Here is a 17,035-nt window from a genome sequence, read left to right as displayed (position 1 = left end):
GTTAATATATATATTTTAGTAGGTTAGTGGGCCAAACTTAAGTTAAATCTGTGGTAGCCTTCGGAATTTTAATTTTATGAATAGGTGATGCAATTGGCGTTTGGGCTTTTCAGAGTAAAGGGGTAAAAGATGACACAAAAAGGAGTGTGGTGTAGTGGCAAGGTGGCGCCACTAAGGGGACAAGGAAGTGACGCCATAGAGGAAGCAAGGGGTCCAAGGTTCAAGTCTTGGCTCTTGCAATATATTTTGGTTTTTCTTTTCAATAAATCTGGAAGCAAGTAGCTGCGCTTTAAAGTTTAATGTGTTGGCTATTTCGGGCCGCAATGGGCTAAAATGGGCCATGTGGTCCCAATGGGTCCGTAGGCCCAAGTGGATAAGTTATAGAATTACCGAAATACCCCTGTAGGGTAGAATTATTGAAATACCCCTGTAGGGTAGAATTACTGAAATACCCCTGTAGGATAGAATTACCAAAACACCCTTGTATGGTAGAAACACCGAAATACCCCTGTAGGGTAGAATTACCGAGATACCCTTGTGGGGTAAATTACCATTTTGCCCCTAGGCTGTTAAATGACTATTTTGGCCCTCGTGCGTAAATGACTAACTTGTGTGATGATTGGTTTAGTTGACGTGGATTTATGTTAGTTATCGTTAATTCGTAAGTCTAATGTGTTAGTTATCGATTGTAGGATAATCGCGTGGGAGATATCGTCATCAATCGTCATCAACCAGGTGTGTAAACGATACCCTCCCTTAGACTGAATCAGTAAAAGCCGAAATACTGAAATGTTGGTATTTTGTCATGAGAGTTGTTAATGAATATGGTGCATTTGGATGTTTAGAGCGCAGAGTGTGCATTTTCGTGCACAATGGTATTTTTGGGCTTAATGGGCCGAAAACGGGCCAATGGACCAACGGGCCCATTTTGGTAAAAAGACGAGGTAAGTACTTCTGATTACTTGGTAAACGTTAGAATGAGCATGAAACCTTAGCAATAGGTAATAATTACTGAAATACCCTTATGCATCCAAATTACGATTTTACCCCTAGGGTTTTTTTTTTTGAAAAACATGATGTTCTATTTTTGTATACGTATGCCATGACATATTATTTCTGTTGTATGGGACATGGGTTTATATTGATGGAGGAAGCGTTCTGGCAGCCTCGCTGCAATCTGGTGGCCTCGCCACATATATCTGTTCTGATACGTGACTTCGTCACAATATCCGACCTCATTTGCCGTATCCGTGGCCTCGCCACATATATTTGTTCTGGTTACTTCGTCACAATATCTGGAAGCCTCGCTGCAATCTGGTGGCTTCACCACATATATATATCTGTTCTAGTGGCCTAGCCACAATATCTATATCTGGTGACTTCGTCACAATATCTGGCAGCCTCACTACAATCTGGTGGCCTCGCTACATATATCTATTCTGGTGACTTTGTCATAATATCTAGCAGTCTCGCTGTAATCTGGTGGCTAATTTCTGTACTGGGCCAAGGCCCAGATAAGTCTGACTCTGAGGTTTGATCTGTTTTGGGCTATGGTTGGGTTATGTTACACACTGAGTTTACCGAACTCACCCTTTATTTTCATCTCTGCAGAAATCCCCAACCATAGTGGGCTTGGAGTCGTGAGGGATTCGAGTGGCCACATCATCTCGCAAAGTTGATTTTTCTAAGTTAGTTTATTTTTATTATTTTTATATTCTGATTTAATTTTGGGTTTTAAGTTTAAATAAGGCCGCTATTTAAATTTCTTTTTTCCGCTATGGTTTTATTTTCTGATTATATTTATACTATGACGAAATTGCTAGTGTTAGGCTGCGCAGGTTTTCAAAATTAATGAACATTTTCAAGAATCAACAAGCACAACAAATGGATCGCCTAAAGATTGATAAACCGGCCTTTCATTCAACCGCTATTTTTACAAAGACCACCCCAATCACTTAAACCAGCGAATGCATACTAAGTCGTAAGTCCATGTGACACGTCAGATCTGGCCATAACGTCTGGGCCAGGTTTGGAGTGTTACATTTAGTGGTATCAGAGCCAAGTTGCAACAACTCAGCTGTGGAACGGGTCTAAAAATGGGAGTTTGTAAAGAAACACTGAATAAAGGTTTTCGAAAATCATTTTTTTGGAACTTGATTATAAATTGTTTTCGAGAATGTTTCCAATATTTTCTCTTCACAAATAGATGATTTTAAAGATTAAATTCGGTTTTCTAAAATTAGGTTTTTTTAAAAGGTGGTACACTGAATCTATGGCCCAAGTCTGTAAGTTTTCTGAACCTTTCTGTTTGTTTCTAAAATATCTGTTATATGCTTGTACAAAACCTTATCATAGTACTTTAGTTAGGGTAACACTGTAACTATAGAAACTCTGATAAGTAGACTGAGACTGTAGCTAGGTTACCATAAAAGGAAACAAACTCAAACTCTGAATTACTGTTATTCATAAGACATCCATAATAAACACCGAAATATTAAACTTATTAATAAAATTCTTAATCAGATAATACGAAATGAGTACACGAGCAGCTCGTGGAAGAGGCTGTGGACGTGGCCGAGGTAATGTACAGGCTGAATCTTCATTTTCGTGACATGTGCAGCAAAGAGATGCACCGGTACCACCAAAGAACGGAGGTAGAGTCTCATGATCGAGGTGCTGTGGACGATGATCTATCCTGCAATGCTCCAAGTTTTGGAAAGGGTTCTTTGGGGCAAGTCGGAAACAAAATTCGGGGTCTATTTACGGCGACTCGGGCTAATGGAGCAAAGATATTTAAGGCGTTCGGTGTAGCTCGAATGTGGTGAGTATTGGTTAGAAGCCACAGAGCGGATTATGGATGATCTGGATCGCTCTGGAGCGAAGTGAAGGAGCCATATCGTTACTCAGGGATGAGGCTTATCAGTGGTGGCTCACGGTGAGAGATGGAACTCCTATTGATAATGTAACTTGGGAGCTGTTTAAGAGAGCCTTCAAAGAAAAGTATGTTGGGGCTAGTTACGTGGATGTTCACCGGAAAGAATTTCTGAACCTGGTCCAAGGGAGTAAATCAGTGGCTGAGTATGAGTTTGAGTTTCTGAGACTGAGCCGGTATGCTTCTGAGATTGTCGCTACAGAGTATGAGCATAGCGTACGCTTCGAGGATGGTCTGAGAGATGAACTTAGGGTGCTGATTGCTCCACAGAGGGAGCATAACTTCGCTGCTTTAGTGGAGAAAGCTAAGATAGCTAAGGAAGTGAAGTGTACAGAGAGACAGAATCGTGAGAAAGATCAGAACCGTTTTAGGAGAGATTCAGGACTTTCAGGTGGTATGAACAGGAATGTTAAGAGAGCAAGGGTAATGGAGCCAGTTCAAGCAGTACCGATGAATGCTGTTAGACCGCAGGGTTGTAGGAATTGTGGGAAGATGCATATGGACGAGTGTCAGAAACGTTCTGGTGCTTGTTTTTGATGCGGATCTATGGAGCATAGGGTTAAGGATTTTCCCAGGAACCAGATCAGGTTCAAGTTTTAGAGCAGAGGGTCGCTCAACCAGTAAGGGGTGAACCACAGTTTCCGGTAGGATGTGGGAAAGGCAGAGGTGGTAATGGAAATGGTCGAGGAAGAGGAGCACCTGGCAGGGGTGCTGGATTTGCTGAGGCTCGTCATCCGACGTTGGTGTATGTAGCTCGTCGTCAAGAGGAGGGTGATGCACCTGATGTCATAAATGTTACGTTTCTGATTTCCAGTATGTTATACGCTGTGTTGATAGATGTTGGATCTACCCATTCATATGTTGCATGTGCTATATCTAAGTCGCTGGGTGTGCGCTCTGAAGAGATCGTGAGTGGGGTATCTGTACTAAGTCCTTTGGGTCACTCAGTTAGGGTAGATAAACTGAATAGAGATGTGCCTATAGAAACTTAAGGAAAAGTTTTCTCTAGAGATCTGATGGAGCTACCTTTCAAAGAATTAATCTCATTTTGGGAATGGATTGGCTTGTTAAGCATAGGGCTACTCTGGATTGTGTTGCTAAGCGAATAATGTTAAAGACCACAAAGGATGAGGAGGTTTTGGTGATAGGCGAGTGTAGGGATTATCTGTCTAATGTGGTGTTAGCATTGAGAGCCGAGAAGTGGATTCGAAAGGGATGTAAGGGTTATTTGGCATTTGTAAGCCAATCAAAAACTGAGGATCTGACAGTGGATAAAGTTAGAACCGTCAAGGATTTTCAAGATGTTTTTCCAGAGGAGCTTCCGGGTTTGCCCCCGAACCGAGAGGTTGAGTTTGGAATCGACTTGTTGCCTGGAACGGCACAGGTGTCCATTGCACCTTATAGGATGGCACCGAAGGAGTTGGTGGAGCTGAAAGCCCAAATTCAAGAGTTATTGGACAGAGGCTTCATTAGACCAAGTGTGCCTCCGTGGGGAGCACAAGTGTTGTTCGTAAAGAAGAAAGATAGGCCAATGCAGATGTGCATCGATTATCGGCAGTTGAACAAACTGACGATTAAAAACAAGTACCCACTACCAAGAATCGATGATTTATTCGACCAACTTAGAGGAGCTTCAGTATTTTCCAAGATTAACCTTCGATCTGGGTATCATCAGTTGAGGGTTAAGGAGGTGGATATTCATAAGACGGCATTTAGAACTCAGTATGGTCACTATAAGTTCTTGGTTATGCCATTTGGGTTGACGAACGCACCTGCAGCATTTATGGATCTGATGAATCGAGTGTTCCAGCCATACTTGGATCGATTCGTGGTTGTCTTTATCAATGATATTCTAGTTTATTCTGAAACTGAGGAGAAGCATGATGAGCACCTTCAGATTGTCTTTGCAAGTCTTTGAGGAGAAGGAGCTTTATACGAAATTCAGTAAGTGTGAGTTTTGGTTGAGAGAGGTAACTTTCTTAGGGCATGTTGTCTCTGCTGAAGGGATCAAAGTGGACCCTCGAAAGATTGAAGTGATTCTGGAATGGAAGCCACCGAGGTCAGTGTCAGAAATTTGAAGTTTTCTGGGTTTAGCTGGGTACTATAGAAGGTTTGTGGAAGGATTTTCTGTGATGGCAACGTCTTTGACAAAGCTTATAAGGAAGGGAGTACCGTTTGTTTGGACTGAGAAACAACAGGAATCTTTACCGAGGCACTTGTACTGATTCAGCCGGAGTCTAGAAAAGATTTTACCGTATGCAATGATGCATCACATGTAGGGTTAGGCTATGTGCTGATGCAAGAGGGTAAAGTGGTTACTTATGCATCGCGACAGCTTAAACCACATGAAATTAACTATCCTCCTCATGATCTAGAGTTGGCAGCGGTAATCTTTGCGCTTAAGATTTGGAGACATTACCTGTACGGAGAAAGGTTTATTATATACACAGATCATAAGAGTCTTAACTACTTGTTGACTCAGAAGGAGCTGAACCTTAGGCAGCGGAGATGGATAGAGTTGCTTAAGGATTATGACTACGCGATTGAGTATCACCCAGGCAAAGCTAATATGGTGGCTGATGCCTTAGGTTGTAGAACTGTATCTGATCTAAGAGCCATGTTTGCTCGTTTGAGTCTGTATGACGATGGTAGTCTGTTAGCAGAACTGCAAGTTAGGCCGACCTGGGTGGATGAGATTAAGGAAAAACAGTCGAGGGATGAGTCCCTCGTTTCTCGATTTTGGCAGGTTAAGAATGGGGATTCTTCTGAGTTCAGACTGAACAGTAAGGGAGTTCTGTGTTACCGAGGTAGAGTTTGAATTCCGAAGGACTCTGACTTGAGGTAAGCAATTCTGAAAGAAGCTCATGGAGGTCTGTGTGCTATGTATCCTGGAGGGAGTAAAATGTATCACGACTTAAAGGAGTTGTATTGGTGGCCTGGATTGAAGCGAGAGGTAACGAAAGTTGTGGGAAAATGTCTGACTTGTCAGCAAGTGAAAGCTGAACATCAATTACCTTTTGGACTTTTGCAACCAGTGAAAGTACCACTTTGGAAGTGGGAGAGGGTAACCATGGATTTTGTGAGTGGGTTACCCTTGACACCATCGAAGAAGGACTCGATTTGGGTAATTGTGGATAGGTTGACCAAATCTGCTCATTTCATACCTGTCTGCACTGGTTATTCACTTCAGAAGTTAGCCAAATTGTATGTGGCGAAAATAGTGCGACTTCATGGAGTGCCAGTGTCAATTATTTCTGATCGAGATCCTAGATTCACATCTCGATTTTGGCAAAAGTTGCATGAGGCGTTAGGAACGCGGTTGAACTTTAGTACAGCCTTTCATCCTCAGATTGATGGTCAGTAGGAAAGGGTTATTTAGATTCTGGAAGACATATTGAGTGGATGCGTTATCGACTTTCGAGGCAGTTGGGAGGATTACTTACCGTTGGAAGAGTTTGCACACAACAATAGTTATAAGGAAAGTATTCAAATGGCTCCTTATGAGGCACTGTATGGGCGAAGATGTCATATACCTAGTTGTTGGACCGAGTTGGGTGAACGACAGGTTCTTGGACCTGAGTTGGTGGCAGATACTAAGGATAAGGTCAAGTTAATTAGAGACCGGTTGAAGGAAACATTTGATAGACAGAAGTCATATGTAGATTTGAAGCGCAAGGAAATTGAGTACTCTGTGGGTGATATGGTCTTCTTGAAGGTTTCACCTTGGAATAAAATATTAAGGTTTGGGAGGAAAGGTAAGTTAAGTCCGCAGTTCATTGGGCTTTATCGAATTCTTAAGCGAGTGGGTCCAGTGGCTTCTCAGTTGCAGCTACCTCCAATTGAATAGGATCCATGATGTCTTTCACGTCTCCATGTTAAGGTGGTATCGTTCTAACCCTACTCATATTGTTCCGGTTGCAGTGATCGAGGTCCAAAAGACTTGACATTTGAGGAAGAGCCTGTGCAGATTTTGGATCGAGATGTTAAGATTTTGAGGAGGAAATCAGTTCCGCTAGTAAAGATGCTGTGGCGTAATCATGGTAGAGAGGAAGCTACTTGGGAGCTAGAAGTGGCGATGCGTCAACAACATCCTCATCTGTTTGATTCAGGTAAAATTTCGAGGACGAAATTTCTTTAAGGGGGGTAGAGTTGTAACGCCCCAATTTTCGGGTTTTCTGTGTTTCTGTGATTTTTAAAATTTGTATGTGTACTGGTTGGTTAATATATATATTTTAGTAGGTTAGTGGGCCTTTGGAAGGCCCAAACTTAAGTTAAATCTGTGGTAGTCTTTGGAATTTTAATTTTATGAACAGGTGATGCAATTGGCGTTTGGGCTTTTAAGAGTAAAGGGGTAAAAGATGTCACAAAAAGGAGTGTGGTGTAGTGGCAAGGTGGCACCACTTAGAGGACAAGGAAGTGACGCCATAGAGGAAGCAAGGGGTCCAAGGTTCAAGTCTTGGCTATTGCAATATATTTTGGTTTTTCTTTTCAATAAATCTGGAAGAAGTAGGTGCGCTTTAAAGTTTAATGTGTTGGATTTATGACACAAATGAGTTGATGGCTTAGTGGTGGTGGCGTGAGTTGGCATGTGAGAGGACTTTGGTGCGAATCCCTTAGCACGCAAAGGTCGATTATTTTGCTATGTTGGGACGGCAAGAGTTGGTATTGGTTTTAAACTCTAGTGATGGAGGGATCCCACATCGGGAAGCTAACATAAGAGTAGATGGAAAGCTGGCTTTAAATAGAGCAAACCATAAGGAGAGTAGGCATACCTTCTTGCCTGATCCCTTTCGCTTTGTGACGTGTTCGTTTGGGTTGGGCGTCAGCTAAGAGTGTTTGGAGCGCGGATTAACTACAGTCTCCTAACAGGTGTGTATTTCTCATTACTCTAGCAATGGGGCGGCTATTTCAGACGCGATGGTGAAATGGGCCATGTGGTCCCAATGGGTCCAGTAGGTCAAGTGGATAAGTTGTAGAATTACCAAAATACCCCTGTAAGGTAGAATTACCGAAATACCCCTGTAGGGTAGAATTATTGAAATACCCCTGTAGGGTAGAATTACCGAAATACCCCTATAGGATAGAATTACCGAAATACCCTTGTAGGGTAGAAATATCGAAATACCCCTGTAGGGTAAAGTTACCGAGATACCCTTGTGGGGTAAAATTACCATTTTACCCCTAGGATGTTAAATGACTATTTTGCCCCTCGTGCGTAAATGACTAACTTGTGTGATGATTGGGTTAGTTGACGTGGATTTTTGTTAGTTATCGTTAATTTGTAAGTTTAATGTGTTAGTGATCGATTGTAGGATTATCGCATGGGAGATATCGTCATCAATCGTCATCAACCAGGTGTGTAAACGACACCCTCCCTTAGACTGAATCGGTAAAGGCCAAAATACCAAAACGTTGGTATTTTGTGAACTCGCGAGCGTGCGAGTGCTCGTGAGACAGTTGTTAATGAATATGGTGCATTTGGATGATTAGAGTGCAGAGTGTGCATTTTTGTGCACAACGGTATTTTTAGGCTTAATGGGCTGAAAACGGGCAAATGGGCCAATGGCCCACTTTGGTAAAAAGACGAGGCAAGTACTTCTGATTACTTGGTAAACGTTAGAATGAGCATGAAACCTTAGCAATAGGTAATAATTACTAAAATACCCTTATGCATGCAAAATTATGATTTTATCCCTAAGGTTATTTTTTTTCTAAAAAGCATGACGTTCTGTTTCTGTATACGTATGCCATGACATATTATTTCTGTTGCATGGGACATGGGTTTATATTGATGGAGGAAGCGCTCTGGCAGCCTCGCTGCAATCTGGTGGCCTCGCGACATATATCTATTCTGGTGACTTCGTCACAATATCCGCGACCTCATTTGCAATCTGAGTGGCCTCACCACATATATCTGATACGGTGACTTGACACAATATCTGGCGACCTCATTTGCAATCAGTGGATTACCACATATATATATATCTGCTCGGTTGCCTAGCCACAATATCATGTCTGGTGACTTTGTCACAATATCCGCGACCTCGCTGCAATTTACGTGGTGTGTAGTGATTGGGTGGGTTGAGTAGTCTCCCCACATGGTGTAAGGCTGGTACGGGGGTGTTATGGATGGCTCTGGGTTGGGATTTCTGCATTCATGATATATTTGTTTTGTATCTGCTATAGGCCTATGTGTTTCATTCTGATTTCTGTACTAGGCCAAGGCCCAGATAAGTCAGACTCTGAGGTTTGATCTATTTTGGGCTATGGTTGGGTTATGTTACACACTGAGTTTAATGAACTCACCCTTTATTTTCATCTCTGCAGGAAATCCCCAACCATAGTGGGCTTGGAGCTGTGAGGGATTCGGAGTGGCCATATTATTTGCAAAGTTGGTTTTTGTAAGTTAGTTTATTTTTATTATTTTTATATTCTGATTTAATTTTGGGTTTTAATTTGTAATAAGGCCGCTATTTAAAATTCTTTTTTTTGCTATGGTTTTATTTTCTGATTATATTTATACTATGATGAAACTGCTAGTGTTAGGCTGCGCGGGTTTTCAAAATTAATGAGCGTTTTCAAGACTCAACAAGCACAACAAATCGATAGCCTAAAGATTGATAAACCGGCCTTTCATTCAACCACTGTTTTTACAAAGACCACCCCAATCACTTAAACAAGCGAATGCATACTAAGTCGTAAGTCCATGTGACACGTCAGATCTAGCTATAACGTCTGGGACGGGTTTGGGGCGTTACAACTTAGGTTTGGGGTGTTACAATCATCTCTTTCTTCTGTATGAAGAATTTGGAATTTCTTGGGGCGTGCCAGATTTTATTGACATTTCATTAAAGATTTCTCTCACATCTTGAAAATTTTAGGTCAGCTTCTTCAAAAGGACGCTCCACTCGTGTTTGATGAAGAGTGTCTTCATGCCCTCAATACCTTAAAAGAAAGATTAATCACATGACCTATCATTGTTAGCCCCAATTAGGAACAGCCATTTGTGATTATGTGTGGTGCTAGTGACTATGCGGTCGAAGCAGTATTCGATCAAAAGAAAGATAGGGTTTTCCATGCGATGCATTATGTGAGCAAAACATTGAATCCTACTCAATGCAATTATACCACTACTTAGAAGGATATGTTATTTGTTGTCTTTACATGTGAGAAATTCAAGTCCTATTTGATGGTGAACCGGGTTTATGTGCACACAAATCATTCGACATTGAAGTACATGATGAAAAAGAAAGAAACTAAATCTTAGTTGATGAGATGGGTGTTACTTTTCAAGGAAGTTGATGTATGGATTTGGATAGAAAATGTAATAGCCCAGCTTTAGCTAAATCAGAATAGTTGTTTTAGAACCAAAGATGTGAGGTCGTAAAATAATTTTAATATTATTTTTAGTGTATACAGCATGTGATTATATATGTGTAAAAGTTTCGTGAAATAATTTTAGCATTTGAATGATTAATTTGACAAAAGGACTTAATCACATAAAATGCAAAAGTAGCATGCTATAGTTAAAAGTGCCCAATTGCTATGGTTTATTAAATGTGAGGTCCTTATTATGTGATTAAACCATAGTTAGTAGATTTTGACAAAAAAAGGGCATTAAATGAATGTTTTAAATGTTTATTAACTAAGGTTAAATTTGTAAATTATGTATTAAGTTAAAATAAAAACAAGTAAAAAACATATCATCTTCTTTAATGGTGTTATTAAACCAAATTTAAAGAACAAAGGAGACCGTTTAGGGTTTGAAGCATTTGGCACTCTCATTAGCTACCAAGTAAGAGATTTTAGCTCAGTTTTTGATGATTTCTATGTTTTTTGTTATCGTTGCTGATTGCGAGGTTTCATGATAGTTTTAAATATTTATAATTACTCGTTCTTGAACTAACTATTATCGCGATGTAGGCAAGTGTACCTATCGAACAGTTGTATAGTTTTAGCAAGACCGGATTGTCGAACCCAAAGGAACTAAAAGTACTAGTAATGACTGTCTTTTTATTATCTAGCCTAAGAATAATGGGGTTTTGTTTTAATTAAATAATTATCTAAACTAAGAACGCATAGAGAAAACAATTGGGGAATTGCTTTTAGGAAAAATTGATTGACTTAAGACAATACCTAAGGAAAAATCCATCTAGACTTTACTTGTTATTCTGGCTCCAAACCGGATGATTTATTCATTCAACTTATTCCGTAGAGATCTCTAGGTTATGTTATTATCCCTATTCAAGACTAATAACGTCTAATCCCTAGATTGAATAACCGAGACTTTTCTCTAATTAACACTCTAAGGCTGCATTAATTCGATCTATGGATCCCCTTATTAGGTTTCACCCTAATCCAGCAAAATCTTGTCACCCTATTTCTAGGCGCGCAATCAACTCTGCTTAATTATGATAAATGTACTCTTAGACAGGGTCTATTCCTCCTCTGAATAAGAGGTTATCTTGAATCAGTATCCTGGGATATCAAAACAAGAATTAAGAACAAGTTAAATATTTATCATACGATTCAAAAAATAATAACAAGATTCATCTTAGGTTTCATTCCCCTTAGGTATTTAGGGGATTTAGTTCATAACTAAATAAGAAAACATCTCAGAAGAACAAAGAATACAAAACATAAAGAAAACCCAAAAATCCTGAAAGGAAATTGAGGAGAGATCTTTAGTCTTGATGATGAATCCGGCTTCTGAGATGGATCAATCGGCTTCCGCGGATTAATTCCTTACTCCCCCTTCTCTGTGTCCTTTTTCTACTCTTCTAGGGTGTATTTATAGTCTTTGGAATGCCTAAAAGCCCTCAAAATTGACCTTTTCTGAATTGGACTCAACTTGTGTTCCACAAGGACACGCCAGTGTTCGATTACTTCAGGCCGTGTTCAAGCCTACCAAATTGACACAGCCGTGTGGTCTGCCGGTGTGAGGAGGTCCAGGCCGTGTTGATTTCGTACTTTGGCTCATTTTCTCCATTTTTGGCTCGTTTCTCATTCCTTTCGCTCTCCTATGCTCTCCTAAGTGTAAAACATGAAATTAAAGCATTAAGAGCATCGAATTCACCAATTCTATGGAAAATCATCCATAAAATGTGTTAAACATGGGGGAAAAATATGTATAAATTACTGTTTATCAAATACCCCCACACTTAAGCATTTGCTTGTCCTCAAGCAAAATCCTCAACTCATAATCAAAATAAATTCTTCTCAACTTATAATTTCTATCAATAATATCTCAAATTAATCCGTAGGTAATCATACATTGAGAATTCAACTAAAAGAACATATAAGTTCCAAAAATTCCAAGTTGATTATTTAATCATGCAAACATAGGTGTCTCTCCGCATCTAAGTAATTACCTTTGATTCAGAATATCACAGAGTTTTACATCCTCACTAAAGATTCACTCAAATCATTCGAGGTGTTTAAGGATAATACATGAAGCAATCAATAGTCAATAATGAAAAGTAATTACCATAGGCTTGAATGAAAATCAAATCTCCACCACTATAATTTAAGATGATACATCAATCAAAAGGTCTTTAGAGGGTTGTAATGAGGCTTGGTTAGGGGGTGTGGTCACAAACTGAAAAAAAGGGTTAGAATCGAGATTGAATTGAAAAATTACCTAACTAGAAAAAGAGTTAATCATTACTTGCGTACAACAGAGCTTCTTCTCAGACTATGGAATTTAACTTTTGAAGCTTACAAACAGAAGATAACTACTAATGTGTATACATTTTTTTTTAATTAAGAACAAGTTAAATAATATAGACTAACTATTAAGAACAAAACATAGCTAGGCAATCCATTCAACTCATAAAACATAGCTAGGCAATCCATTCAACTCAAATCTTGAAAAAAATAGGGATTAATTTAGGGGATTTCAACAATAATGGGTTAAAGGTTAATATTAAGGGTAATACAAGAAATGGCTTGTTAGGCTCAAAGGGTTTACTAGGGTTAATTGTGGAGGTAGACTTTTCATGGCATGAGTGGGTTAATCCTAAGTGCCTTAATCATTTTGACATATCAAATCAAATGGTGTGGTCTTGACATGCATAATCAAGCAAGTTCTATAATAACAGTTCAATACTGACGCACTCAAAGCAATAATAAGAGTGAGCATGAAAAAATTAATTGATGCTCAAAAAGTTCAAAAATCACACAAAAATTATGGCTTTTTGATGTTTAGACTCGTGAATTCGAATTCAAAGTAATACCTAGACTTGGGGAGACAACCTATAATTTTAAATTCTTAAAAATCAACTCATCATGCTTGATTCTCCAATGTCTTAAAGTTTAAACAATCAATGCATAAATCCCTATGTATTAATTCAAGATATATCAATCAAAATCATAAACCAATTAAAATTTATCCTAAATATGATATGAGAGTTTTCCAAGAGAACAAAATGATTATTTAGGGATTTTTCTGATAATGAAATAAATACCCCACACATTTAAGATGTACATTGCCCTCAATGTACAAAGGTAGATATTAGAGTATAAAAATAAGATAGGGAGAGAAGTGAAAGTTACTGTATGATGAATTCCTCGAACTAGAGTTTTGGAGAGTGATTGGTTCGAGAGTGGAGGAGGATATTCCGGCGATCGTAGAGGTCCATTAGGCCATAAGTCCTATGCCAAAAGAATATTATATCTAGTAGTAGCTATGGTCATGGTCGAGCAGGACATGGCAGTCGTGGAGAACCTTTCTCCGTAGAGTTTTCGTTCTTATGTTATGATGAGCTTAGGAGCTCTATATAACTGTGATAAAATTAGGAACTTTTTAGGAGATATTAGGAAGAATAAGTACTCGAAAAGAAATAATAGAAACTAATAATTAAAAAATAAAATTCTAAAATCTAACAAAAATAAAAAGTAGTTTCAAGAAAAATTAAAAACATTAAATAATAAATAAATATTTCTAAACATCTTCATCGCTGGATGGTTCACGTGGTGGGACTGGCGATGAGATGTGAACGTGTTGACAAATCCGATGTAAAGTAGCATCGATTTTGTCAAATTGTTGAAAACACTGCTGCTCGAATCGGGTGAGGCGTTCAGGCATGTCAGCATTTGAAGCCACTGCATGAACTGGACGCGAGGGTGGTGGTGGCTGAGTCGGTGGGTCCTCATGCTGTGGGGGGACATCATCAGAAATGTCCTCGTAGGCCTCCTTCTCGGTAGATTGGGCAAGACGATACTGGGGAGGGTAGGTTCCTCGGTGCCTCTCGATCAACCTCATGCTAAGTATGCTCGAGATACCTTGTGGAGACATCTGGCCGATGAGAGTGAGGGATGATTCTTGGGCCGCGATATTAAGGAGCCCGAAGTGTCGTGCCAGCCTAGTCACATAGGGGCCAATGGAGATGACCCCCTTCCGATGCCACTCTGTCTGGTGCTGAATTGCAAGGGCGATGAAATAGGCAAAGTCGATGACGTGCCCTTTCGACATACACCATAAGAAGTAGACGTTGTGGCTGTTGACGGCGCTAGTGCTCTCTCGCGTCCTTGTAATCGTGTGAGCTAAAATAGCGTGTAAGTACCTCAGGTATGCTGGGAGAACTGATGCCTTGGAGTGGCTAGGATTGTACGAGGTCGTACTAGGGGCCACAATGTGCTAGCACTTCGAGGGCGAGAAATATATGTGGCGACTGAGAGCATGTAGTTCATTCTCCTCCCTAAATTCCTCCGTATATAGGCCTAGTGCAACACCAAACTTTGGGACGCTTAGCTGGCGGATTAATCCGCCTAGGCAAAACTGGATTGTGTCAGGATCATTGTACCTTTTCATTACGGTCTGGAGATGTAACGTTGAGCAGAGTTCCATCGTGAGCTCGAGGTATGTCGACTTGATAATCCCAAAGAACAGCTCCTACGGGTCGGTGGTTAAGAGAGCCCGAATCGTGTCAGCCATCTGGACTTGTTCTATGGTAGCCCAGTTGATGCAGTGGCCCGCAATTAAGGGTCGGGCCTGAAGTATTTGGAATAGTTCTTCCTGGGGCCCTCGAGGAGACTGTAGGAGAGGGTGACGGATTTTCGCAGTTAGATATAAACTTATCTACTTTCACTAGTACATCTTCAATAATACCCCTAGGGAATCTTATAGTTTTATCTGCCAATTGAATGCTCATCCTAGTTTGTTTAGGTTTCCCAAGACATAATTGCTTAATCATTTTGTAAGGCATGATGTTAATACTAGCCCCTAAATCAGCTAATGCAAGATTTATATCTAAACTACCAATTAAGCAAGGAACTGTAAAACTCCCTGGATCTTTCAATTTTTGGGGTAGCTTATTCTGTAGAATAGTTGAGTAGACTGTGTTTAGCTCCACATAAGACGCTTCATCCAACTTCCGCTTATTTACTAAAAGCTCTTTTAAAAATTCATTACATTTGGCATCTACGACAGAGCTTCAATAAATGGTAAGTTAATATGTAATTTTTTTAAAAGTTCAAGAATTTACCGAATTGTTTGTCTGAGCGATCTTTCCTTGTTGCGTTAGGATATTAGACATGAGGTTTATATTCTTCATTCACAATTTTGTTATGACTTACCTAACTTTTACCTTTGCTCACCACAGTTTATTGCATCAATTCTGGCTCAGGCGCAACGAATCCTTCCTTATCTTGAGTACTAATTGCGTTGAGGTGTTCCCTTGGGTTAGGTTCAGTATTGCTTGGTAAGCTACCTTGTGGCCGTTCAGAGATTAGTTTGGATAGCTGGCCTATCTGAGTTTCAAGTCCTTGGATCGATGCTTGTTGATTTTTAAGTGTCGTCTTGGTATTTTGGAAACGGGTTTCTGACATCGAGATGAATTTAGAGAGCATCTCCTCAAGGTTCCGTTTCTTCTCTTGTTGATAAGGTGGCTGTTGAAAACCCTGAGGATTTTGTGGCTTTTGATTCCCTTGACCACCCCAGGAGAAATTTGGGTGGTTCTTCCAACCTGTTTTATAAGTATTACTGTATGGGTTATTTTGAGATCGAAAGTTGTTGTTACCCATATAGTTGTAGGATTGAAGGATTGATATTCTGTATGCACACCTCCTCCACTTGAGTCACACCTCATTATTGAATGTACCTGCGTAGAACCAAGTAAACCATCAATCTTTTTATTGAGAAGTTCTACCTGATTTAACAGCATAGTAACTGAGTCGACGTTATAAATGCCAGCTATTTTTGTTGGCTTAGTCCTCATAACTTGCCACTGATAGTTATTCAGTGACATTTCTTCAATGAATTCATAAGCCTCTTCAGGTGTTTTGTTGTTGATGGTTCCGCCAGTAGCTGCATCAACCATTTGCCGAGTCGAAGGATTCAAACCATTGTGGAATGTTTGTACTTGAAGCCAAAGCGGTAACCCATGGTGAGGGCACCTTCTTAGTAAGTCCTTGTATCTCTCTCATGCATCGTAAAGTGTTTCTAAATCCATCTTCACAAAAGAAGAGATATCATTACATAATTTAGCTATTTTAGGCGGCAGAAAATATTTTAGTAAAAATTTTTCGGTCATTTGTTCACAAGTAGTGATAGACCCTCGTGGTAATGAGTTCAACCGCTGTTTAGCTTTGTTTCTCAGTGAAAAAGGAAATAACCGAATACGAATGGCATCATCAGAAACACCATTGATTTTAAATGTATTGCAAAATTCTAGAAAGTTTGCTAAGTGAGCGTTGGGATCTTCATCCTGCAAACCATCAAACTGAACAAACTACTGTATCATTTGAATTGTGTTAGGTTTCAGTTCAAAAGTATTTGCAGCTACAGCCAGTCTAACTATGCTAGATTCAGTTCCTATTAGAGAAGGTTTAGCATAATCATACATAGTACATGGAGCAGGATTTTGATTAGCCGCAATTGCAGGAGGTAGCTAATTTCCTTGGTTTTCAGCCATCTCTTCGGTTGCAGGTTGAGTATCGTCTTCTTGTTCATTCTCTGTGTATCTTAAGCTTTGCCTTATTTCTCTTTGGTTTCTATGAACTGTGCGATCGATTTCTTCTTCAAAAAGTAATGCTCTTGACCGGTTTCTTCTAGTCATAAACTAGGAAAACCTGCCAAGAGAAAGAAAAAGTAAATTAATTAGT

At 39.7% G+C, this 17,035-nt stretch overlaps 1 non-coding gene across 1 annotated transcript; it reads left to right on the top strand.

Annotated features, from left to right (window-relative positions):
• Window positions 1-16,309: 16,309 nt before the first annotated feature.
• Window positions 16,310-16,416, top strand: LOC128290716 (small nucleolar RNA R71). The gene has a single exon (XR_008280504.1). It is a non-coding gene; the product is annotated as a small nucleolar RNA R71 (small nucleolar RNA).
• Window positions 16,417-17,035: the final 619 nt, after the last annotated feature.

This window comes from Gossypium arboreum, chromosome 3 (genome assembly GCF_025698485.1).
Source record: "Gossypium arboreum isolate Shixiya-1 chromosome 3, ASM2569848v2, whole genome shotgun sequence".
Taxonomy (NCBI): Eukaryota; Viridiplantae; Streptophyta; class Magnoliopsida; order Malvales; family Malvaceae; genus Gossypium; species Gossypium arboreum.
The sequence above is the reverse complement of the archived record's forward strand: the minus strand, read 5'-3'. Positions and strand labels throughout refer to the sequence as shown.